Source organism: Alligator mississippiensis, chromosome 1, assembly GCF_030867095.1.
Source record: "Alligator mississippiensis isolate rAllMis1 chromosome 1, rAllMis1, whole genome shotgun sequence".
In the NCBI taxonomy this organism is placed as follows: Eukaryota; Metazoa; Chordata; order Crocodylia; family Alligatoridae; genus Alligator; species Alligator mississippiensis.
Genome location: NC_081824.1, coordinates 281,821,796 through 281,846,986, shown reverse-complemented (window position 1 = coordinate 281,846,986; position 25,191 = coordinate 281,821,796).

Sequence of the window (25,191 nt, the reverse complement as noted above, 5' to 3'; positions counted from 1 at the left end):
ATTGAGGTGACCCCATGTATTATATAGAGAGAGTTCAGAAACTGTGATACAAACCTTAGTTTTATAAATTATTAATCAAGATCAGTTGGATTAGAAGACTCATCAAGAAAATTAATTTAAAATTTAATCCATAATAAATTCTCTGCTGTCAGCTATATCATTTAATGTAATGCTTTAGTTGAATGAAGGTATAGTATAAAATTTTCAGTTAAGTCATTTTACAGCATATACCACAGATTAATGTGCCTTAAACACATTTCATTGCACACCAACCTAGTTTACATTCCAAACTTAAAACCTCTTACCTTAATTTTGGAGAAGTCTAACTTTAATAAAATGATATGATAGATATCTTTGCTTTTAAAAACCTTCATAATTGCTAAATCAAAGGGTCTACTTAATTCCCTGGACTCACGGAATTAAATCTGAAGCAAAGGTTATTGGAGGAGACTTTAGATTAGAATGAGTAGGAAATTAAGATCTTAAAAACTAGTAAGAATAACAGGATGACAATGTGAAGTAGGGAAACTAAAAGTACATGGAAAATACATATATATCAGAGGGATTGCTTCATCAGGCACATTGCTTTCAAGAATGCTTGTAACAGAACATCAACATATTGGAGTCCACAGTATGCTAGTTAAGTTTATCAAAAGTAACCGAAGGATTACATAAAATATCAAAGATGTTTATAAATATAAGCAGCAGAAAGCATTGCCACCAGTCATCAGAAAAACAGGGAAACATTTCTTGCATCTGAAGTTCATAGTATAACAAGAAAGCAATGCATAACAACTGTGAGAGTATTAAGGCACATTTCTAAGCCACAATGATGGAGTTGATACAGACAAAATCAAGAAAACCAAAGCACAAACTGAGATTCAGCTGGCAAGAGGTGTAAAAAACATTCTATAAATATGTTAGAAGACCAAGGAAATTGAAAGAGCTAATAATGGATGATGTGGAGAAGGCTGAAGAGTTTAATCTCTTTTTTAACTTTAGTCCTTAAAGAAAGAAAATGATCAAGTACTAGATGACCTGAACAGTTAGTAGCAAAGAGAAGGGAGTAGGCACTTAACCTAAAGTAAGGAAAGGACAGTTTAAATACATCAGAGATTACTTAGCCAATATGTTTTTTTTCAAATTAGCAAGCCAGCTGGGATTCATCCAAGAGAACTCCAAGAAATGGCTAAGGTAATCGCAGAGCCACTGGCTACTATCTTTGAGAATTTATGGAGATCGAATGAAAATCCAAGAAATGGAAACATGAAAAATGCATTGCCCATCTTTAAACAGGGAGAAAAGGAGTCAGAGATTTATCAACTGATTGATTTAATTTTGATACCCAGAAAGATACTATAGCATATAATAAAAAATATATTTCTGAGCTCCTATAGGATAACAAGGTGAAAAGCAATGACCACCATAGATTTGTCAAGAGCTTATGCTTAACCAACCTGACTTTCTTCTTGATGAGGTGACAAGCTTTGTGAATCTGTGGGGAGGAAGGCAAGAAAAACATAGAATGTGATATAGCTTGACTTTAGCAAGACTTTTGATATTATCCTATATCATTCTCAAAAGCAAGCTAAGGAAATATCATCTAGATAAAACTATTACAAGGTCTGTGAATAACTGGTTGGATAAACGTAGCCAAAAAGTAGTTTTAACTGGTTTAATATCTGTCTGGGAAGAGCTATCAGTAGAAATATCCCAACGGGCTGTTCTGGGTGCAGTGTTATTCATAAGGATGGAAGTGGGTGTATTTGCTTGTGTCATCAAGTTGGATGGAGTAGTAGATAATTTACAGGACAGGTTTAGGATTCAAAATTATATTGATAAGTTGGAAATAGTTTGAAATAAACTAGATAAATATGTGCTGCATTTTGGACAGAACATTGGAAAGTACAAATACAAAATGGGACATCAAGTAAGGCTGCAGAACTGAAGAAAAAGACTTTGGATGTTATAACATACCATTAATATGAGTAATCAGCAGGGATCCTGGTTTTCTCTGATTTAAAAAAATCCCTGATTTTCAGTTAAACATGTAACCCCAAATCTACATTTTTCTGTGATTAAAATGAAACACCGCTAATATATATATATTATATATATTAGCAATATATATATATTAGCAGTGTTTCATTTTAATTATGGCAAAATGTAGACTTGGGGTTACTCTTTGTAACCAAAATTGGGGATTTTTTTTTAAATCAGATAAAACCAGAATCCTTGGTAATCAATGTAATATTATTGTAAAAAAAAACCCAAACAAAAACAAAAAATCCCCACCATATTGTGCTATATGCAACTCACAGAAAGTGATTCTTTTACTCTCTATTTCATAGATTTAATAGATTTTCAGGGTCAAAAAGGATCTCAGCAGATCATCAAGTCTGACCCCCTGACCTGGGCAGAAAAGACAGCTGAGGTCAGACAACCTCAGCCAGGTATTTGTCCAGACTCTTCTTAAAGACTCCCAAGGTAGGGGAAAGCACCACCTCCCTTGGAAGCCCAGTCCAGACTCTGGAAATCCTTACTGTAAAGAAGTTTTTCCTAATGTCTGGTCTAAATCTTCTCTCTGTCAGTTTGTGGCCATTGTTTCTAATTATTCCAAGGGATGCCCTGGTAAACAGTGTCTCATATTCCTTGCTGCACCCCCCCTGACTAATTTGTAGATGGCCACCAAATCCCCTCTCAGCCTTCTATAATGGAGACTAAAGAGACCTAGGTCCCTCAATCTCTCTCGCGACCTATCTTGCAGGCCCCTAATCATATGAGTGGCCCTCCTCTGGACCCTCTCAAGGTTTTCCACATCCCTCTTGAAATGTGGCACCCAAAACTTAACACGGGACTCCCGCTGCAGCCTTACCAGTGCTACATAGAGGGGAAGTATCACCTCTCTAGATCTGTTTGCAATGCACCTATTAATGCATTATAGAGTAGAGTTAGCTCTATTGATCATTGTATCACATTGTCGACTAATGTTCATTTTTGAATCAACTATGACTCTAAGATCCGTTTCTGCTGCTGTGCTGCTTAGAAAGTCCTCCTCCAATCTGTATGTGTGTTGGTGATTCCTTCTCCCTAGCTGCAGTATTCTGTACTTATCCTTGTTAAACTGAATCCTATTTTGTTCTGCTCAATTTTCCAGCTTATCCAAATCTACCTGAATCCACTCCCTGCCCTCCAGTATGTCTGCTTTGCCCCATAATTTGGTGTCATCCACAAATTTGGACAGTGTGCTCTCACTACACTGAATCCGAATCACTGATGAAGATGTTGAACAGCACTGGCCTGAGGACTGAGCCCTGGGGGACTTCACTGCCCACATCCTTCCAGGTCGATACTGGCCCATCCACCACAAACATAGGATTGTAGAAGACAAGAAAGTAAGAGGAAGGAGGGAGGTGGGGGAAATACAGAAATGATCAACTGTGAGAGGGACAGAAAGATTAAGAAGTATTGGAAACTAACCTTTGGAACAGGGTGGCCCACTTGTGGTAAATGTGCCACAAGTGACATGACCAGTCTCTGTCTGTGACCCATGTCAGATTGGGGAGAGGACAGGCAGAATGGTGGCAGGTAGAGGTGGGAGCAGAAAGCAGAGCAGCAGACTGGAAAAGAGCAGAAATGAGAGAAGCCAATTAGGCAGGATAAGGAGATTGGAGTAGTACTCAGGGCTAATTTGTGGCCCACCTAAAAACATGTACTATAGGGCCCATAATACGGTATCTTCACCCATGGGAATATTTATACCAATTAGTCTCACATTTTTTCTAGTCAATACATTGACAAAATGATATATTTTTCTTAAGAGCTCAGGTGCATGTAGTCTTATACTTTCTACATTGGAGAAAATCTAAAAATAAAAAAGCTATTTACAAGAAAATGGAATGAATAGTAGAACTGTTATGAAGCCTGAGAGAGGAATTTTTTACAGGTACTTCAGTATAAAATAAGCATGTTTTCCATTCAAAATGAGATTTGTTGTTTTACTTTTGCATATCCCAGAAAGTCGTCATAATGAAATATTGTTGAACAAATAGAGAAACAGAGTCCTTAATGTTAATTACTTAGAATGATTGAGAAAAGACTGGTGTATGTTTCTACTTAGGGCTCAGCTTTATAAAGAAAGACAATAGCATGAACTTTTCAAATTACCCAAGTAATGGAAATCCATTAGTGTGTGTAAAAACAGAATGAAAATAAGCTTATTAATTAAACAATATTTTTAAAGAGCAGCATGGGAGTGCATCTGTAAAATCTGGCCTTCTGGGAGAAATAAACTGGTGTTTAGAGTCAATAGAGTACAGTATTTTAAAATGTATTCCTGAAATATGAGTTAATTCAAAGTTTTATGTAAGCCTTTGATTAAATGTGTCAAGGTTAAATCTTTTCACTTATTTCTTATTTTCTTTTTTAACCGTTATTTTCACTTTTATTTATTAAGATATGTGAGTTTATAAAAATAAAGTAGATAGACTTCTTATTTACAGATGGTCTTATTAAAATGTGAGCCATTTTGATAAAACAAATGGTTTTATAGAGCAATTAGACACAAAAATATTCATTTTTTTAAAGCAATCTGGAACACACAGATACAGTGGTGACTCTTTAATATTAAAGCATCTTCATATTTTAGCACCACATATTTGTTTCATGAAAGATTATGGTCTGGAGAACCCAAACAAGAAAGTTTGTGCCTGAAATTTTAAACTCTGACAACCAAATCAATATAAGAGATCGGGGTGTTTAGATTTAGATCTAGAGTTTTGCTTTGCCTCATTGTACAAATGTATGGTCTGTCATAAAATATCGATCTGTGAAAGAGTTTGGATTGTGAACATTTTCCCTTCAACTATACCAATGGCATTTCAGTTCAAGGTTTTGATTCATGTCCATCTCTAAGATAGAGTAACATAATCTCCATAAAATTCAAGGCTACTCATTATTCATAAACTGCATAAAATATTCTGTATGTCTTTGTCAGTTGATTTTCCAGAACTGCAGATCTGTTTTGCAAAGTTATTAAGTTGAAAAAAATACAGGGGAGAAGCAATTATGGGCATGAGAGGGTGGAAGTGCTTAGAAAAGCAGAGCTCATCTGTTCAGTCACTATGGGCACAGGTGTTTGATACCCTGCATTAAGAGTCACTATAATTACTGATAAATCATGTTTGCAGGTGAGGCTAATTAACTGTAACCAGGATATAAAAGATGAGGAAGGCTCTTTAGCCATTTAAAGGGAGCTGACATGGAGGATATTTTGGCATGCTAAGGAAGCCAAGGTTAGATTTAGGTTGTATTATTATTATTGAGGGCTGATAAACTGGACCCTCCCCTCCCAAAAGGGGCATGATCTGGAGATTATTTCAAGGTCTCTGTGTTCTGCCTGCCTGCTAGTTGTAGGTTTCCTTCCTTACTGTTTCTCAAAGGCTCCAGATCAAATGTGCTTAATTTAAAATTAAAATATGTCTTTCTCACCTCCTCACTACTTGCTGTGCAATCTCATTCTGGGGTTTGGATGTTATGCAAGCTTCTTTGTTTTCCCAACATAGTACTTTATTTGTGTCAACTTATGCGCTCAATTACAGCTGTGAAACTGCTGCCTCCCAGTTTTACCTTCAGTGAAATCTGTGCAATCATGAAAGTGTAATAAATAATGCTATTGATAATTCACTATTAATAACAGAATGCAGCTCAGTCTCCCATATCTGTGTCCTTTGGCTCTGCAGAAGAAAAAGAAAAAGCACTAAAACTAACAAGTATTATGTAATCTTCTATATTTACTTCAGATTCTATTGGTAAATTTAATTCATACTACTTGTGGAACAATATGCGTGTTATGTACTGTATTACAAGCCTAACTAAATGAATTGCATGCCCTTAAAGGAAGGGCATTTACAAGTAATTACCTGCTATAGACCAGCCATGTAATCTATTATTAGAATGTCTGCAACCTATGAGGTTTTGTAATTCTCTGCTGCTTTTTGGTGTTTTGTAGAGCGAAAGAAAAATGTAGACCTCTTCAAAACACAGTGCTTCAGACTGCCCCCCCCATACACACCTGCAGTAAGTAAAAGTAAAATCAATACACAAGTGTTTTTCTTCACATCTTTCATTTCATTTTAATAAAAGTGAAATTGGTCTGTTAAAACAAAACAAAGTACACAGTTTGAATAGGCTGTTATTTAACTTTTAAAAATGTCTTTGCCTAGAGAAACCCTGTAAAATGTTAGTATCAGAGCATTAAATCACAGCTTTTGGACAGTCTCCTAAGCCTATTACTAAAAGCAGGAAAAAAAACAACAAAATAAATATCACTTCTACTTTTAGCTGATGCTTTTTCCCATTGTTTCAATTCTGCAAATGCGTAAATATATGTTTAACTTCACTCATGTGAGTAGCACCAATGAAAGCACTAGACTATTCTAATACATCAGAATTAGGGCCTAAACTAACGTTGTTCAATACTTTGATTCCTCACATGCAATATTATAATAAAGCTGTTAAACTGCATTATGTGAAGTGCTCAGTCCTGGGGGACTCAGTTGAGCATGTTCTGTACATATCTACTTGATAGGATTTATGTTTTCCTGCCTAGTTTCTGGGTCTGTTTTTTTAATCCAATGACTTTTAAGGTAAAATGCATAAAGAGCTTTGGAAGCAAGATGCAGAACCCTCCCTTTTTCCAAACAAGTGTTGCAGACATTAGGATACCTGCTTTCTTTCTAACCGCATGAATCTTTTATGTTTGCTTGTGGGATAGAATACTCTCCAGGGAGGGAGAAACATGATGTGATCCCCTCAGACTGAGGAAGGAATTGAACTCACCTCTTCCACTTGCTGAGTGAGGGCATTAGCGCCTGATTTATTACCAGGAGGGATCCTGGTTTTCTCTGATTAAAAAAAAACAACCCAGTTTTCAGATTAAAGGAAGTAACCTCTGGTGTGTCATTTTAATCGTCGAAAAAATGTGGATTTGGTATTACTGTACTTTTTTAAATTTGAAAATTGGGGATTTTTTTTTAATTGCAGAAACCAGGGTCCCTGTTTATTATATGAGTAGATACAGCCATTAGCACCTCCTTCTGTGATTGAAAGGAACAGGGTGAACCCTTCTATCTTCTGTGATAGGATCATGGTAGGCCAGATGCTAAATGTTTCAAGTGAATAGTGGTGCCTCCCTGCAGCCCTGCCTTAGGTGCCTCTGTTCTGGAGTGAGCATTTCCAAGCTCCAAACAGTTTCCTATTCAACTTGCAGGTTTTTTGGATAGCTGTCTTGAGGTGCCAAAGGCTTCTGGCACACTTTATAGAGGACATAGGCATCCAAATTGAAGATCTGATTGCTGCTTTGGGCTGCATGAGGGGGTGAGGTGAGACCTATATGCTGAAAACTTAGCTTTTGGGACACCTAATTTGTAGTTATGGTGCTTGGATCTAGTCTTTAGTTTCTTAGTCTGTCAGTCCATCATCTATATAAAGTAGGAATATTACTTTTCTTCATTGCAAAATAATTGAGATGATAAACATATTGAATGTTCTCAGATGTTAATTTACAGTTGTAATAAATATCTTAAGGAACTTGGAAAGTTAGGAAGTCTGGAAGGCTAGGGTAAGAGGTCTGGGGTATTTACATTTTTTTCTTGAAACAATCAGAAGAGAATTCTATAGTGGAAGTACAAAGCTGTCCCTATCAAACTGGTGAAGCATCTAGAAAGGGAGAGGATGACCATGAGAGAGTGAGCCCATGGAAGAAGATCTTTGTTTGATGTCATAAAAACCAAATAAAAATAAAGTAATTATAGAAATCAGCAAAAGGATGTACTGAATATTATTTTGAAAATCCTTAGATTGTGTTTGAAACTGACAGATGCTTACTCAAATAGAATTTTTTAAGATACTAAAGCAAAAATGACTTCTCTAGCAGAAATATGAGGTGAGACAATCTCTCTTATGAACCAACTATATTGTAGGGAGAGATATTAGATACACATTTGAACATAATGGCTAGGTACAGGCATTACACTTAACCTGTCTTAAGTGCACAGAAAGCTTGTTAGAGCCATAACAGAACAGATATTCATGGCACTTAAAGTGCTTTAAAAATGGTAGATCAAAATCTAAGTTAAGCCTCAATGGATGTGCTATCAGACTAAAGTGCTTTAGGTTAGAGGGCTTTTTTCAATGTCTGTGCCACATCCATTGGGCATTAAGCTAGGTTGCATATTCAGGTATCTCAGGGGCCCTCTCAAGGTAGCCTGTTCAGCTTGGGCAGAACTTGTCTGCTCTGCCCATGCTAGGCCAGCCCTTCCCCCATTGATCTGAGTCAGTGACAGCCTCTGATCACTGACTGTGAGATAGTTTGGTAGGAGGAGTCTGTCCCTGAAGCCATCCCGGTTCCTGCATTGCAGGCCATAGCTGCCCAGGGAGGTTCCTTTTCCCCAGTTGCAGCCAGCAGTGGTGGTGCAAGTTCCCTGTGCTGCTTTTTGCTGTGCAGGGAACTCTGGCCAGAGGAGGTGGAAAAGGAGCCCCCCTGCCAAGCACCCTCCCACCCCCAGCTGCCCAGCTCAGGTCTTGCTGGAGTCTGGACTAGCCCCACTCGATATCAAAGGGGCTCCTTTATCTACCCTCCTCCCACCCCCGCATCAGAGTTCCCAGCACAGTGAAAAGCGGCACAAGGAACGCATGTTGACACTTCTGGCTTCAGCTGGGGGAGGGGAACCCCCCTCTCCAGAGCTCACTGGCTGTGGTCTAGAGGGGCCCTGGGCCAGATCTATGCAGCAGGGAGGGGATCCCTTGCCCCCCCCCCGCCCACCCCAGCTACTGTTGACAGTCCCCAACTGGCAGAGGGGACAGGGCTGGAGGGGGGAGCTGCTTCAGCAGCTTCTTGGGAGTTATGCAGGAGTACCCCTGCCCGTTGGCTTTGCCCACTACTGGTAGGCACTTAGCACCCCCACCAAATAGTGCACATCTGTGTAGTTGGAACACGCTGTAACTTATAGCACTTTGAGTAAAATGTGATAGAGCACTTTCTGCTAGGGGTTTTTTGAATGTCTATATTTAGCCCAAATGCCCTTCCTTAGATCTGGAGAAGAAGATAAGCCTGATCCAAACACCAGTTATAACAATTATTTTGTTTAACCCCATTATGTGACTGCTTAAAATGGTAAATGGGAAGTAAGCTGATAGAGCAAAGAGAAGTTATCAAAAGCAGTTACAGACAAAGCAAAGAACATTTGCTATACTTAAATCTAATTATATAAAAGAGTAAGACTATATAAAGGAAAGAAGCTTGTAATCACCTGTTGAACACATAGATGTTAGTATGGGGGTGGTTACATTTTTATAATGAGCTGTTCTTTTGAAGATATTGTGTAGGTATGTCTTAAGGCCAAGGTCTGTGAGGTCACCATTGGAGTGGTAGCTTTGTGAAAATTATGCTTTTACTGGGGATTGTGCATTTATATATTTTTAAATGAGAAAGACCTTCTTTCCATAAAAGAAATAAATCAAGACTCATTGGCTTAAAGAATAAGAAGTGGGAGCATGACTTTCTAGCTCAGTGATGGGAAACATTCCCCAAAAGAGTGGACGTATGAGTTTAATTCTTCTTCCAAGGACTAGTTAGGAATTTTACATGATACAGTTACGGATATAGGTGTGTAAAGTACTAGAGTGGAGAGTGTAAGACAGATATCCCATCCCCATCACATCTCACAAATTCTAGGACAGTCCGAAAACAAGAGTGATCCTAACAGGCTTCTCTAATTTTTTTTTTTTATTATGTACAAATTCAATACATTGTATATTTTATTTTCTAATTCCTGTATTGTGGCATCCTATGGGCTATTACTAAAATCCAGAGTGCTCACAGTGCTCTGTATTTTGGTGAAACTCCCTCCACACTAAAAATGTTCCTTTACAGAGGATCCAGGATTTTTCAAAGGGGGTATTGGAGCAGCAACCAGCACTGTAGGGTGGTTGTCCCCTGCCCGCCACCCCCCACTCCTAGCTTCCTTCTCCCTCCTACCCCCACATTGGGGAAGGCAGACTGGGAGGAGCAGTTGGAAGTCTCCAAAGCAAGTAAGAATTCCCCCTCTTCTCCTCCCTACTCAGAGGCATGCCTGGATATAAATTTGATAGGCATTGAATAAAAATATAATTAAATGTCATAGGCAGACAAGGTTATTTGGGTAAATCTGATCTCTTTTATTAGACCAACTAAATAGTTGGAAACATTTTTCTTAGCAAGCTTTCAGGCTTAAAATCTCTTTGTCAGGCTGAGGAAGCATCTGCAGTTGTTATGTGCTCTTTCAGGATGGAATGAATAGTAAAGAGGCCAGAGGCTGGTATGCATGCAAGAAAGCCAGTCAGTGAAAATGTAAATCTATCAAAGACAAGAATACCCAATTACCGATGGGGGCACATGTCTCACAAGAAAATCACTCTCTCTCCAATCATTCAGTGCTTATCTTCAAAGGGAATTTACAAAACACTTTTCACAGATGAGCCTAAGAACTTCACTTCATCAACCTCCTGAATACAAAAAATCATGGACTAAATATAGACATTGGATTTATGATGCACTATAACCTCCCTGAAATCCATGAATGACTGGTGCCTCCCATGAATGGGGGTCACCATGGCAGCAAACGGTGAGTGGGGACTGCCTGCAGCTGGTGGTGGTGGTGTTGACGGCGGGGGGGAGGGGGTGGCAGGTGGCAAGGCAGGGGGCCATGACCACCTGCAGAAGCCGGCGGCGGCTTCAGCAGCAGCTAATCTCAGGGTGAGGGGGAGCACCTGCCTCCCTGTGCCCCCCCTACGCATCCCCTATACTGACACCTGGCTCCCCAGGTACCTCTCCACTATTTTCCTGCTACGTTTATCCCTTAACTAGCTTTCTTGCATGTATACCTGCCTCTGGCCTCTTTACTATTCATTCCATCCAGGGAGAGCATACACCAACTGCAGATGCTTCCTCAGCCTGATGAAGGGTTTTTAAACCCAAAAGCTTGGTAAGAAAAATGTTTCCAACTATTTACTTGGTCTAATAAAAGATATTAGATTTACCCAAAGAACCTTGTCTGCTTATGTCCTTAGACCAACATGGCTACAACCTACACCTTTTTAATTAAACGTTAAGCATTTCATTGTCAAATATTGCACAGTACTTAGAACTACCCAACTGTACCCCAACCAAAGATACTGACTTTTTATTCACAGTGTTGTGAGCTGTTTTTGTCTGAACAGACATTCCTGGTCACCTCATGCAGCCCCTTGAAACTCACTATATTTTTTATATATAACTTTCTAATCTTGCCTTTGAAACCTATAAATACTGTGCAATAACTATTTCACAAGGCAAACCATTCTGTGCACTGATTGTCCTCTCTGTCAGAAACCTTTTTTTTTCCCTAATAATCAAGGTAAATTTATCTGTTTAACTTAGCCCATTATTCCTCATTTTATGACTGATGTCCAATGTGACTAATCCTTCCTATCTCACATATTATTGCCCTTTAAGTATTTATATATCGTTATCATGTTCCTCCTTGTGCCATTTCTTTAGGCTAAATAAATGTAATTCCTTTAATCTTTCCTTGTAAGTTATGTTTTATGTAGAAATAAAACATAATGGGGTTATTGCAGATTTGTGAACTTTTACTAAGACTAAAATAGTTAAAATAATTTACAATTCTATGAAGTTGTGCAGTTGACTTAGGGAAAGCATTTTTCTTCTCCAGAAGCAGAGAAATAGAAGTAGCAAAAAAGTTCAAAACAGGTTATTTCTGGCTTTTTGAGTTGTGAGGGTACAGGGAAGAATCAGGACTGCCTGAAACTGTAGCTGTAAAAGGTGATCCCTAAATAGAACATTTTTTCTGCACTTATTCCATTTAGCATTTGTTAACTATAGTGTATTTTGGATAACTGGATATTATTTTGTTAATTGTACATTGCCACAGAAATGAATTAACTCTATTCTATGTTTGAAGGAAAATTTAAATTAATGTGTATAAAAGAAAAAAAGTATATGTACTAATCTGCTAAATTATTTAATCATCTTGACGAGGGGTGTCAAACCTATAGCATGCAGGATGGATCTGGCCCACAGAGTTGCATGGCCTGCTTCAGAATTTGAGGGCCTCAGTCCGAGTGGAAAGGAAATAGGTGGCAGGAGGGTGAGCAGAGACTAACACAATCATGGTCACCCTCTAGCCACTTCTCCTGTTGCCACTGCCACAGCCCTACCTATCCAGCCTCTAGAATCTACTGCATGCATTCTGCTGGAACGAGAGCTGCAGCTGCTGTTGCCACTGTCCCAACCATAGGGTTGCCAACCCTCCCTGATTGGCCGGGAGCCTACCAGAATTGGCATCTTCTCCTGGTGACTACTGAAAGCAATTTGGGAGATTTTAATAGGATATTAAAAGAGAAAAAATCTCCTGGAATAGCTTCAGTCAGAATTGGCAACCCTACGCTACCACCAATTTAGGTAGAACTGGACTCTCACCATCTTAGGATGGGAGAATGCCATGGAGACCCTAAATAGCTTACACCTAACATTTGGGTTTTCTTGCCCCCTTCAAAATCTGCACATGTAAAGATCTTCCCCCCTCCCCCACCATAGTGTCCTTGGTTAGGTTAAGATAGATTAGGCCAATAAAAAGTATATTGTGGAGTTTACATTAATGAAATCATCTGAGACTCATCATTTTCCATGTGAAGGCATTTAACATAGTCTTATTTTTAAGTAGCACACCGATTAAGCCATGGGTATGATAATAAATCAGTTGTCTCTTACAAAAAGTTGCAGTGTTTCCTGTTAAGTTGGTAGACTGGCTGTTCGCCAGCCAAACCTGGTTGTATGTTTATCAATCTGCTCAGTATGAAACTTTGAAATTTGCAAGGGTAGGAATGGAGTTAAAAATACATTTTTTGGCAGTACATTCATTTGGATTTTTTTCTTTTCAGCCCATGACAGCAAATAAGAGGATTCTCCATCTGTTTTAATCAGCTTAATGTTTTAAACCTACTTTTTCATAATCTGCCTTTTGAAGGCATTTAAAGACAATACGTGGAGCTATTATATATCAAAGCAACAAAAGGGCTACATTCCAATTAAATGTGCTGATTAATTCATCTATTTTCTGGTTTGATCAATTTTAATATAAGTAGATAAGTTGTCATTAAATGTAAAACTTGATATTTGACTCTTGTTTAAAATAACTTGTGAACCTAGTTTAGACATATGGAGCTTGATTCTCAGCTGATACAAAGCATTAGCTTCAATGAAGTTGTATTGAGTTATATCAGCTGAAAAGCTGGCCCTGAAACGTTCCCTCATTTACTAAGTGGAAAATGTTATCTACATTCTTTTCAAGAGGTGCTCAGAGTGTAATACTTTTTTTTTTCCAGGTGCGTTTGTACCATTTTATGGAATGTATAATGACAGTATCTGTTCCTGTGATACAACAGGAGGGTTAAAAGGCACATATACAAAGGAGCACAATTACCTGTATCTTCATTTTTTTTCCCCATTCACATACTTTCCAGGGATTGCAAATGAACAATTCCTTATTGGACACATTTCTGTTTGGTTAACTATTTACAGCTCCAAGGTAATGCTTATGCTTGCTCTGGAATATTTTGAATATCCCTTCTTATGCATCTAGAGCACAATATTGAAAGAAAGCTTAGGTTGCAAATGTAGTACTTAGACATTTCAAAATGTTAGTGTTTAATATTGTTTGTGCATAAAATAGCATGTGATTATTGAATAAAATCACATAAGAAAGCCAATTACACAAAGAGGCTGAATTAAAGTTGAACAGGCTAACTTAGGTGTTTGACTTTGGAAACTTTCTTTAAAAGTAGGTTTGGGGGTTTTGGTAGTTTCCATTATTACTATTACTGTACAGAAAACTAAAAGAGAGAGAATGTTTGGAACATTTCTGGCCATCAGCATGGGTCATCAGAAAGGCTGGAGCCTTTAGAACCACAACAGAGATGACTAACACTTGATGAAGTCAAATAACTGATAGGATTAGTAGTCTTTGTGGCCTCTCTTTTAGAAGAGAATGAGATGTTCATGCTTTGGCAGTTGGTTTCCCAATCAGTAATACTGAGATTCCTGATTCTGAAGTTGGGGGAGGGATTATATTTTAATTGCTAGACCTTTCTTTTCCTGCTGTCCTGCAGCCAGTCTCTGTCTTTTGCACACTTCTGCAGCATATATTTATAGCTTCTACACTTTCCACATAGCATTTTTATCTTTTCCCCTTTCATTCCTTTAATCGTGCACTCAACAACCTGTTTACTCCTTGTGATCCAGTCCTCCATGCAGTCTTTGCCTATTCCCTACTCTTTGCTTCTTTGTTTCCCTGCCAGGCTGAATGCCAGCAGCAGTAGCACTAGGAGTAGAGGAGACAGTGTGTATGTATTAACGTACATTAAACGTGGTTCAGATTAAAATAATGTATTTGGATTTATACATATGTAAATTCCCTTCCCTCAAAAACTGTCTGCACTTCCACTTATGCTTTTGTTACTGGACCCACTCACAGCTGGGGGGCTGGGGAACAGGAATCCATTTGGCCATGATTCTGTAGTTTTCCAGGGAAGAAACTGGACAAAGCAGGGGAAACTAAACACTGTAAAATTCTCTTGAGCTGACCAATGCTCTCTGACGTATTGATGGAGCTGACAGACATAACCAAAAGTGTTTTACTCTAAAATATGTCAATTTTCCTCATCCAAGATTATTTCTGATATGGTCAGGGCTGAATTATAGCACTGTAGGACTGTGTGTGTCCTGTCTGCTCATTTTTCATGAAGCTTTTAAGCGCTTTAATGCATAATGAATGTTATGCCTGTCCTCATCCAGAGTCTTACAATTCCAGTGCCTGGTACCACAGGAAAGTCTTGTTTTTGGAAGAAGCAATTACAGGGAAAACCTTGCTTAACCCCCACAGTATATGGATAATTTATCTGCAAAACAATGCCTCTAATTATGTACAAACACAATTTTTTGGAGGGAGAGACAACTTCAGATGGTCTTTTTATGTGCCTAGAACTGATACTATAACATCTTTTTCCGCTGCCTGACTTTGAGTTCCTTATACAAAGAATGCAAGAGCTTCTCAATTATGTTTGCATTTTTAAAAAATATGGACATGTGTGTGTATGCATTTTATATATATTCATATTAATATTAATATATTAATGTGTGCATGGATATATAGATAGATATGCACACACACATGTCCATATTAAAAAAAAAAATACAAATGTAAATGAGAAGCTCTTGCATTATTTGTATAAGGAACTCTATACAACATCTGTCTATCTATTTACTATCCCCTATCTGTGATCAGACAGATCCAAGCCATTTCTGCTAAAACTTCCTCCCCCAAAAGTCTAACTGAAGTAGACATACCACATGGAAGGTTTCAGAATCAATGTTTGATTTTGGAAAATGATAAGCAATTGAAAAGGGGGTCTTATATTTGGAGCTTTAAATTACTATCTGTTACAACTAGTAACTACAATGGGTAGGTAAATTTTGTAATTTTTTTTCCTACTTGAACCAAAACTTCTGTCTTGAACAAAGTCTCTGTACAAGGATTTTTTTTTTTTTCTATCTTGGAGATTATTCTGCCCTGTAAACCACAGGACATCACTGGGTTAATTCTCTCACACAAACATATGGGAGAAATATATATATAGCCAGGGGCTACATGTATATGGGATATATTTCTTCCTCAAGTTCCCCCCCCACAGTGGCTATGGCTGTGCCCCCTATACGATCTCATTGCTCTTTACACTGAGGCACCTGCTATAGATCCATTTTTTCTTTCTTTGGGGCAATGCTTTGGCAGGTTAACCAAAGAGCAAATGTGTGCTTGTATCCGGTCTCTGGCCCTGATTCATCCATCCCTTCTGTAACTTCTTTGCAATTTAATCACAGGCTAAAGGGTTTTGCTGACTCAGGGTTTTTACAGGAGTTTGTTCCTGCATGATCACTGAGTTGTTGGCTTATATTAAAGTCATAAAATAGACATTTTGACAATTGCTTTATTACAGCCCTGCATCATTTCATTGTCTTTGGGGGCTTTACTTGGTAAAAAAAAACATGACCTCCAGCATTCTTTACAGTATACTACACAGTCGCATTGAGTCTATTCTATTAATGTTTAGTCCAGCTTAATTAGAACTGCCCATAATGTTTTGTTTATATGGGGAAAATCTTGAAACATTTTGCACTCTGCTCCATACCAAGTAGGAAAATAAGTGTCTAAGAGACGTTGTTACCTTCTGATGATACTGATTTTGTGGCTATTTTTTATGGTTCTGGAAATTAATTTTCATGTAATTGCTGCCTTTCCTAGAATATGAATTATTTACCTCTGTTTTAAAAATCCCCAAAGTGTCAATTCAGAACTAGAGATTTAATTTTAAAATCAGAGTTTTATAAGCCCTCATGCATAGGCCTATCTCTTCTCAAAATTAGTCAGTGGTGAAATCCCCATCGATTCAATAGAAATACAGTTCAGCATAAGTTTCAAGTGTGGGGGAGAGGGTCCTATTGTTAAACAGCTAGATCCATCTTGAGACCCTGACCCGCCACAGTATGGTAAGCAAAGATGGACTGTTGCACCAGCAGTAATTTCTACTAGGCCTGGAGTGATGTAACAGTTCTGCTGTCTTCCACAAACGATATGGGACTGGGATCTTTTACACATCCAATAGAAATCAAATCCTCATTTAAATCTGTGGTATATTTATTAGATTAAGATCTGACCTTAAAGCTACATAATGGGTCATACTGGTTCTCTTATTCCTTTTCCCTTATTCTTATAACCTGCCTTATTAAAAGACTGGGGAAGTTTATTGAATTTTAAGAGGCAGTTTACAGATAACTGTTTTAAAACAGTTTAATTTATGTTCTTTCATAAACAGAGTGCACTAATTATAGCATACTGAAAATTATTTAATACTTTTTCCTTCATGCAGTGTCAAAAAGACTGTAACCTTTTTTTTCTCTTTTTAGGGAGAAATTATGTAATAAATTTAAAAAAATCCAAATAAATATTCTTCATACCCAATAAATGCTCTCTTCCAAGACCTGAGATACTATAGTATCCCCATGTTTCAATATGCAGTAAATTTTTACCATACATAGATCTTTTCCAAAAGGGTTTATAATGGTACAACTAAAGTGTAGTACCTGTGAAACTGTTTCATTCTTAAGGAACAACTGAAATATTTGAAGTTATAGTTTAAGATATGGTATCTTTCTAGCAGTTATGTATCCCAGGAATAAACATAAATAAGAGTTATACAAATAATCACCTTATGTACAAAAGACATAAAAACGTGGGCCTAAACTTAGATCTCTAACTCACATAAATAGTTCCAAAAAGTCAGTAGTGAAATTATGATTTGTAAATTAACCAGTGAAAGTGAGAACCTGTTACAAGACTTCACACCCTTAATTTTTCTGAAGTATATTGACTCGGGATTCTGATTTGTCCTTGACATAAAGAAAAAAATTACAAGATTAAAAGAATGTGTTTTAATTTGCTTGCAGATTTATTACCTTAACTAAGGGTGGTCTGTGTTCAGAGTGGCTAGGGGCTGCACACCACACAAGTTGCAAGCCTCAGGCCACACACCATGCAGGCTGCATGATACAGAGGCCACACAGACTCCCTGGAACCACCTGCCCCGCACCCTGCCCCACTGCATATAGCTCTCCCACCACATGAGCAGGATGAGTCTCCACATCATGAAACTCATCCTACTATCATTGCATGGATGATGCCTCCCTCCCCCAGTGCTGCTGCACAAGCAGTGAAATCTTCTTGCCTAAGCCCCTCACTTTTGCTGCCTGTTAACTCACTATGGCTTCTGCCTTATTGTCATAGAATCATAGAAAATTAGGGTTGGAAGGGACCTCAAGAGGTCATCTAGTCCAAGTCCCTGCTCAAAGCAGGACCATCCCCAACTAGATCATCCCAGCCAAGGCTTTGTCTAGCTAGGTCTTAAAAACCTCCAAGGATGCTGATTCCACTACCTTTCTGGGTACTGTGTCCCAAGGTTTTACTACCCTTCTAGTAAGAAAGTGTTTTCTAATATCTAATCTAAATTTCCTTGTCCTGCCTCAGAGACTGGCTGCCACTGCAGCAGCCAGACCAATGGGGGAGTATGAGCCAGGCAACAGCCCATGGCCTCCACATTCACCCCTTGCAGGCTGGATGTGGCCCATAGAACACCAGTTGGATAGCCCTGACTTGACTAATTTAGGAACGATTAGCAATAACCAGACTACTGCTCACTTCCTAACTGTGCTTCCAGTTCTGCTTTATCAAGGAAGCAGACCATTTTTGGAAACATCTAGCAGTCCAAATAGAGGCTACTTATGCTAGAAGGGTAGGGTTAATATAATTTCCTACAAGTGCAAACTCCAATGACTGCAGGGGTTTAGGTTGTAGCCGTGTTGGTCTAAGGATATAGGCAGACAAGGTTCCTTGGGTAAATTTGATATCTTTTATTAGACCAACCCAAATGGTTGAAGAATAGTTATTAAGCAAGCTTTCGGGTTCAAAAACCCTTCGTCAGGCTAAAGACGCTGCAGCAGTTGGTGTGTGCTCTTCCTGGATGGAAAGAAAAGTAAAGAAGCCAAGGGCAGGGCTGGGCTGGGGAGTCAGTTGCCAGGCAGATTGTAATGTATCAAAAATCCAATGTCTGTGTTTAGTCCCTGATCTCTAGTATCCAGCAGGTTGATGAAATGGAGCTCATAGGCTCGTCTCTGGGATGTGTTGTGTAAATTTCCCTTGAGGATCAGGACTGAGAGATTGGAGAGAGAGTGGCCCTCCTGTGAGAAATGTGCCCCCACCGGTAATTGGGTGTTTCTTTCTTTGATGGATTTCCGGTGTGCGTTCATTCTGGTGCGCAGTTGTTGTCTGGTCTCTCCTACGTATTTTCCATCAGGGCATTTGGTGCATTGGATGAGGTATATCACATTCCTGGAGGTGCAGCTGTAAGATCCTGGGATGCTGATGGCTCTGTTGTGGGGTGTAGTAATAGTGGAGGTGGTGGAGATGTGGGGGCAGGTTTTGCATTTCTTGTCCTGGAACGGTCTGGATCCTTTTGGTGTGTTCTGGGGCTGAGGAAGTTTGCTTCTTGTGATGAGGTTGGCGAGGTTCGGTACTTGTCTGAAGGCTAGGATGGGTGGCTCTGGGAAGATTTTTTTAAGAATAGGGTCTTTTTCTAATATGGGTTGCAATTTTTTGAGGATTTTCCGTACAGGTTCAAGGGATGGGTGATAGGTCATAACCAGCGGTGTGTGATTTGTGGGTGTTTTTCTTCTGTACTGCAGCAGTTCTTCACGTGGTATCCAGGTGGCTCTTTCAAACGTGCGATCTACCTCTCTGGAGGAGTGTCCTTGCTGGGTGAAAGCCTTTTTAAGATTGGTGAGGTGGCGATCCCGGGTGTTCTCTTCAGTACAGATGCGGTGGTATCTGAGGGCTTGGCTGTATATCACAGCTTTTTTGGTGTGTTTCAGGTGATTGCTGGTTTTGTGCAGATATGTGTGTTGATCTGTGGGTTTCTTGTATATTGTGGTCTGTATTTTACCCTTCTGGATACTGATCATTGTGTCTAAAAAGGAGATGTTGGTGTTGGAGTATTCTAAAGAAAGTCGGATGGAGGGATGGTGACTCTTGAATTTCTGGTGGAACTCAATTAGAGATTCCCGGTTCTCACTCCAAATGATGAAGATGTCATCGATATATCGTAAGTACAGCAAGGGTTTGATGGTGCAGTTCTTGAGGAAGTCTTCTTCCAGGTGGTTCATAAAAAGGTTGGCATACTGTGGGGCCATTTTAGTGCCCATAGCTGTTCCCATCATCTGGAGGAAGTGTTGATTATTAAAAGTGAAATTGTTGTGTGTGAGGGTGAAGTGTATAAGCTCAGTGATATCTTTGGGTCTGTATTCTGGGTTGTAATCTTGTTCCTGTAGATATGTAAGGCAGGCATGGATGCCATCCTGGTGTGGGATGTTGGTGTATAGGCTGGTAACGTCCATGGTGGCTAGGAGTGTGTTGCTGGGAAGGTGGTCTATGTTTTTAAGTTTCCGTAGCAAGTCTGTGGTGTCTTGAACAAAACTTGCTCTGTGGGTGACAAGCGGTTTTAGGATGGATTCAACAAAACCTGATATTTCTTAAGTTAGGGTCCCATGGTTGGATATGATAGGTCTGCCAGGGTTCCCTTGTTTGTGGATTTTAGGGAGCATGTAAAAAGTCCCTGGGTTAGGTAGTGGGGGGATCAAGGTCTGTAGTTTTTCTTGTAATCTCGGTGGAAATGATTTGATGGTATTGTTGAGTTTTTTGGTGAAAAGGGGAGTAGGATCTTCTTGTAGTTCTTTGTAGTAGGTGGTGTCAGAGAGCTGTCTGTTGGCTTCCTTTATGTAATCCTCACGGTTTAGGATGACTATGGCTCCTCCTTTATCTGCTGGTTTTATTACTATTTGGTGGTTGGATCTTAGAGATTCTATGGCCTTTTTCTCTGGTAGAGAGAGGTTGTTGTGGTGGCGTGTGTTGCTGATTATTTCATTGTTCATTCTTTCCCTGAAGTAAACAATGTAGTGGTCAAGGTTAGGGTTTCGTCCACTGCGAGGTGTCCAATCTGATGTTTTTTTGGGTTTTTTGGTATTGATCTTTTCTTGAATGTTGTCAGAGGATGAGTTGTCGTTGGGAGTGGGTTCAGTGTGGTCGTGGAAATATTCTTTGAGGCGCAGGCGTCGGAAGAATTCTTCTAGTTCTCCACATTGAAGTATTTTATTAGAGTATTTTTCTGGACAGAAATTTAAGCCTTTAGAAAGGACAGATTTTTCAGTTTTGGTAAGCGTGTGTGTGGAGAGATTGATAATATTTGTGGGTTGGTTGCTGCTTGCAGTTTCATCAAGTCTGAGGTTGGAAGGTGTTGGTGTTAGTGTTGGAAGGTGTTGGTATTGTTCCTCTGATGGTTGTTTTGTGGTTGGGGAGCTTGTTCTTGGAGTAATTTGTCCCATTTCTTCTTTTTATGTAGGATGAATGCTGTAGAAAGTTTTTCGTAGTCTCTTTGTATCTGCTGTATATTGTCAGGGAACATGCATGGATTTCTATCTTTTAAGTTGTTGTAGTGTATGACGATTTCCTTCCTGAGTTGGTCTCTTTTGGAGTAGAGTAGGTGAAGTAGATGATTTCTAATTTTCTCTGAAGTTCTTCTGCATAGTTGTGCAGCATATTTGGAGTTGTGTGTAGTAGTCAGGGGATTGTAGAAGTTTAGTCCTCAGGGAATGAAGTTGTGTTTCTTGCAAAGGCTTAGAAAATATATGTCGCTGTTGAGTCTGGCTTCTTTCTTTTTCATGTTGTACAGTTTCCATTTCAGATGGCTGAATTTGATATCTTCCATGTTGCAGGGGTTTAGGTTGTAGCCGTGTTGGTCTAAGGATATAGGCAGACAAGGTTCCTTCGGTGAATTTGATATCTTTTGTTAGACCAACCCAAATGGTTGGAGAATAGTTATTAAGCAAGCTTTCGGGTTCAAAAACCCTTCATCAGGCTAAGGACGGTGCAGCTGTTGCTGTGTGCTCTTCCTGGATGGAATGAAAAGTAAACAAGCCAGGGGCTGGGCTGGGCTGGGGAGTCAGTTGCCAGGCAGATTGTAATGTATCAAAAATCCAATGTCTGTGTTTAGTCCCTGATCTCTAGTATCCAGCAGGTTGATGAAATGGAGCTCATAGGCTCGTCTCTGGGACTCTGGGACTCCAATGACTGACTCACCCACCTTTCCTCTAGCCTCTTACAATCTTGCTCCTTGCTCCTGATTAGACACGTCTCACCAGTCCATATAAAGACACCTACATACATAGCTGAGGTTATATTTTCTTACCTACATAATATTTGCAAGCCTAGAGCTGCTACATTGAAAGTATTTGGAAAGAAGAAAGAAATCTCAGTGTAGTCAAACATTAAACTTAAGATCCTGAGAAGTGTTGAGAGGCAATACCTTTATAAGTGCTTAGAATCTTATTGGATCAGGATCCCTTTGTGATAGAGTTCACACAAAGTAATCAAGGATTTCCTTTAGCAAATACATTTCAAATAAAAAAAATGGATTTTTGGAAGGGAAAAAGACTGACTGACTCATACAGTATAAAAAGCTTTAAAAAGGAGAGGTTTCTTGGGTAAAAAATAGGCATTTGGCATTTGACAGAGATGGAAAAAAGACCTGCCCATGTAGGGTAGGGTATAACACATGTAGACCCTCTTGTCTACTGCAAAAGAGAAATGTCAGTCAATGTGCAAAGGATAATGATTTATGACAACAACTACCAAAAAAGAAAAGCAGCCCATGGGGTAGCTCAGTGATAGTGTTACCTTAGCTGGTTTTATCTACGTTAATTAATAATCTGGCAGCAAGTGAAATGATAATGAAATACTTGGATACTTCTGAATTTGGTGGATTGTGTATTTAGTAAACCATGAGTACTTCAAAAAGAATGTAAAGGGATCTAGAAATATGCTCATAAAATAACCAAGTGAGACTTAAATGGGAAAGATTCAAGATAAGTAAAGTAATACCATAAAAAACAATTGCAGAATAATAGGGCACAAGTGGGGCTGTTTGCAGTATGATAAAGCTGAATAGAATTCAGGTGAAATTTTGGAATGCAGACACCTTGTCACGTAGCAAAAACATCTCTTCTGACTTCAATGAAGATACAAGTAAAACATTAAATAAAGTTCTCAACATTTGAACTCTAGAAAGATATTAACAAACTGAAGACTGTCAGAAAAGATCTATTTAACATGAGGGGGGCAAAAGGATTGATTGAGGGGGAAAAATAGTTAGGACTATAATATTCAGACTTGGATATTTAGTTAGTTTACATGATGCATCTTTTCCCTGTTTTCTATCTAAGTTAAGACATCTTTTAATTTGTATTATTGTATATTATTCTCCATTTTTTAAAGATACTTGTCATGGAGAAGACATCTAATTACTCTCTCACATGAACTACTGCTTAAGAAAATGTTGCTGGAGAAGTATAAAAAGTTATTGACACGGAAAATGAGATGCATGTTCTTTAAAATATTGTGAACTTATTTATCTAATTTCATATGTGTACTTTTGTAACCTTTCAAAAGTGGATGATCAAGAGCTGTTTTACTTACCTGTAATATAAAGGCAAATAAATTCAAGCTTTAGAAGTGAATGTAAAAATGGATGTGTTCACTGTTGCCTAGCATAGGAAATTGGCACAAATTCTATGTTGTGCTTTAGGCAAATTTTCATGTATCTTAGGCCCCCTCTATATGTGATGGTAAAGGAGCAATGGGATCTAATGCACAATTCACATCATCACATCTCCTGCCATGCCACATGTGCATGGCAGGTGTGATTGTAGGATTGCACATTAGATTCTATCAAGCCTTACTGCCAGTGCAGGAGGACCCCGGTCCTGCTCCCCCCTCTCCTGCCCTGTAGCAGCAAGAAGCAAGCTCACATGGCTGGGAACCCCACACACTCCAGTTGAGGGTGTCCCAGCTGTGGAGATGCCCCATGTGTGAAATGTCTGGGGCAGGAGGATCTCCTCTGGTCCCAGGGGTTTCCTGCACCCCAAGGGTGGGAGGTGGTATTGTGACAGGGATCTCCTCTGGCCCCAGGAATGTCATGCACCCCCAGGAGGGATCACCCTTTCAGTGATTGTCCCACTCCAGAGTTTCATACACCCCTGGGGTCCAGGAGATTGACACAGCAGTGATGTTCCCACCCTGGGGGTTTGCCAGGAGAAATTATGTGACAATCTAGTGTCTACCACTGTGGGACTCCTGGCACTGTGAGTCGTGGCAGCTGTGGGGTGTTGCCAGGACCCAGAATCCACAGCTACTGGGGCTGAGAGTCCCCAACAGTTTGCAGGACTCCCAATCTCAGCCGAGCAAAATGCACCCCTGTGGCTGGGAGCCCTGTCAGCTGACTGGCTTCCCGACATAAGAGAGACTCTGCTACATGTGCAAATTAGAGCTCAGTAGCAACCAGCTATAAACGTACTACACATTTTCAAGGTCTAACTTTATAGCTGATTGGAGCTTTTTATGGCATGATAGGTACTTTGCACATGTAGCTGGTCTCAAGATAATTGCACAATTAACCAGTTAATTTGTGCAATACCTTTAATGTGTAGAGGGGGCCTTGGCTGCTTCATCTGTAAAAGAGAGATGTTATTTTTATACCATCTAGGTTGCAGAATGAGATCTATAATCAAATAATACAATATGGAAAGAAGTGAGAACAGAATTCTCAAATGATGGCTCACTCCTCAGTTGCTCCAGGTTAGTAGGTCTCAACTTTTTTAGACTCAAGGCACTCTGTTGTAAAGGACTCAAAGACCACAAATGGACAGAATGTTTTTTTACACTATTTGAAATATCTGGGTTGATCCTGTGAATAATATATAGGATTGTTTGCACACATTACAGTGCTAATATCGTGTGGCACCCCACAATGCCTTGAAAAGGACTACTATATAACCCTGGCTTAAAATCACTGCTCTAAGCCCTAGCACATTTTAGTGGGCAGGACACATGTCTCTGTTAATAAAAAATTCTATTGACAGGCAGAAGCTAAGTGAACATTCATTAGCTGGTTCTGTTTGCTACCCACATCCAAAACTGACACTATTTAAATTTGTCAGTGGTCCATTTTCTGCCTATTGCCAAATGTTAAGAGCTTTGTAATTCTTCAACAGAATATTTATGAGAAGGGAACTCTCTTAGGAGGAATATAAGGGGAAAGTTTGGATTCAATAGATCCACCATCTTTGAATTATATCCAAACTTCTGGCTGCAGGAGACTTGTTCCTCAATGGAGAAAATCCTTCTTTCCCATTGCCCCACTCCTCTCCTTTACTCTACAATTTACATATAAGGGCTTCCCTAATCCTCGCTGGCTTGTTAAGATGTTTCTTTCTTTTAATGTGTCCTCTCTCTTTGTCCTCTACTTTCTGACAGCATTTGTTCCTTCTTCAAATTACTGATTTTTGTTTCCAGAGGCAGAGAGAGAGTGGTTTTGAGTTCTCTTTTTGCTTCCAGTTAATCTGATAACTAAAATTCCTTTGACCTTTTCCACACCTTT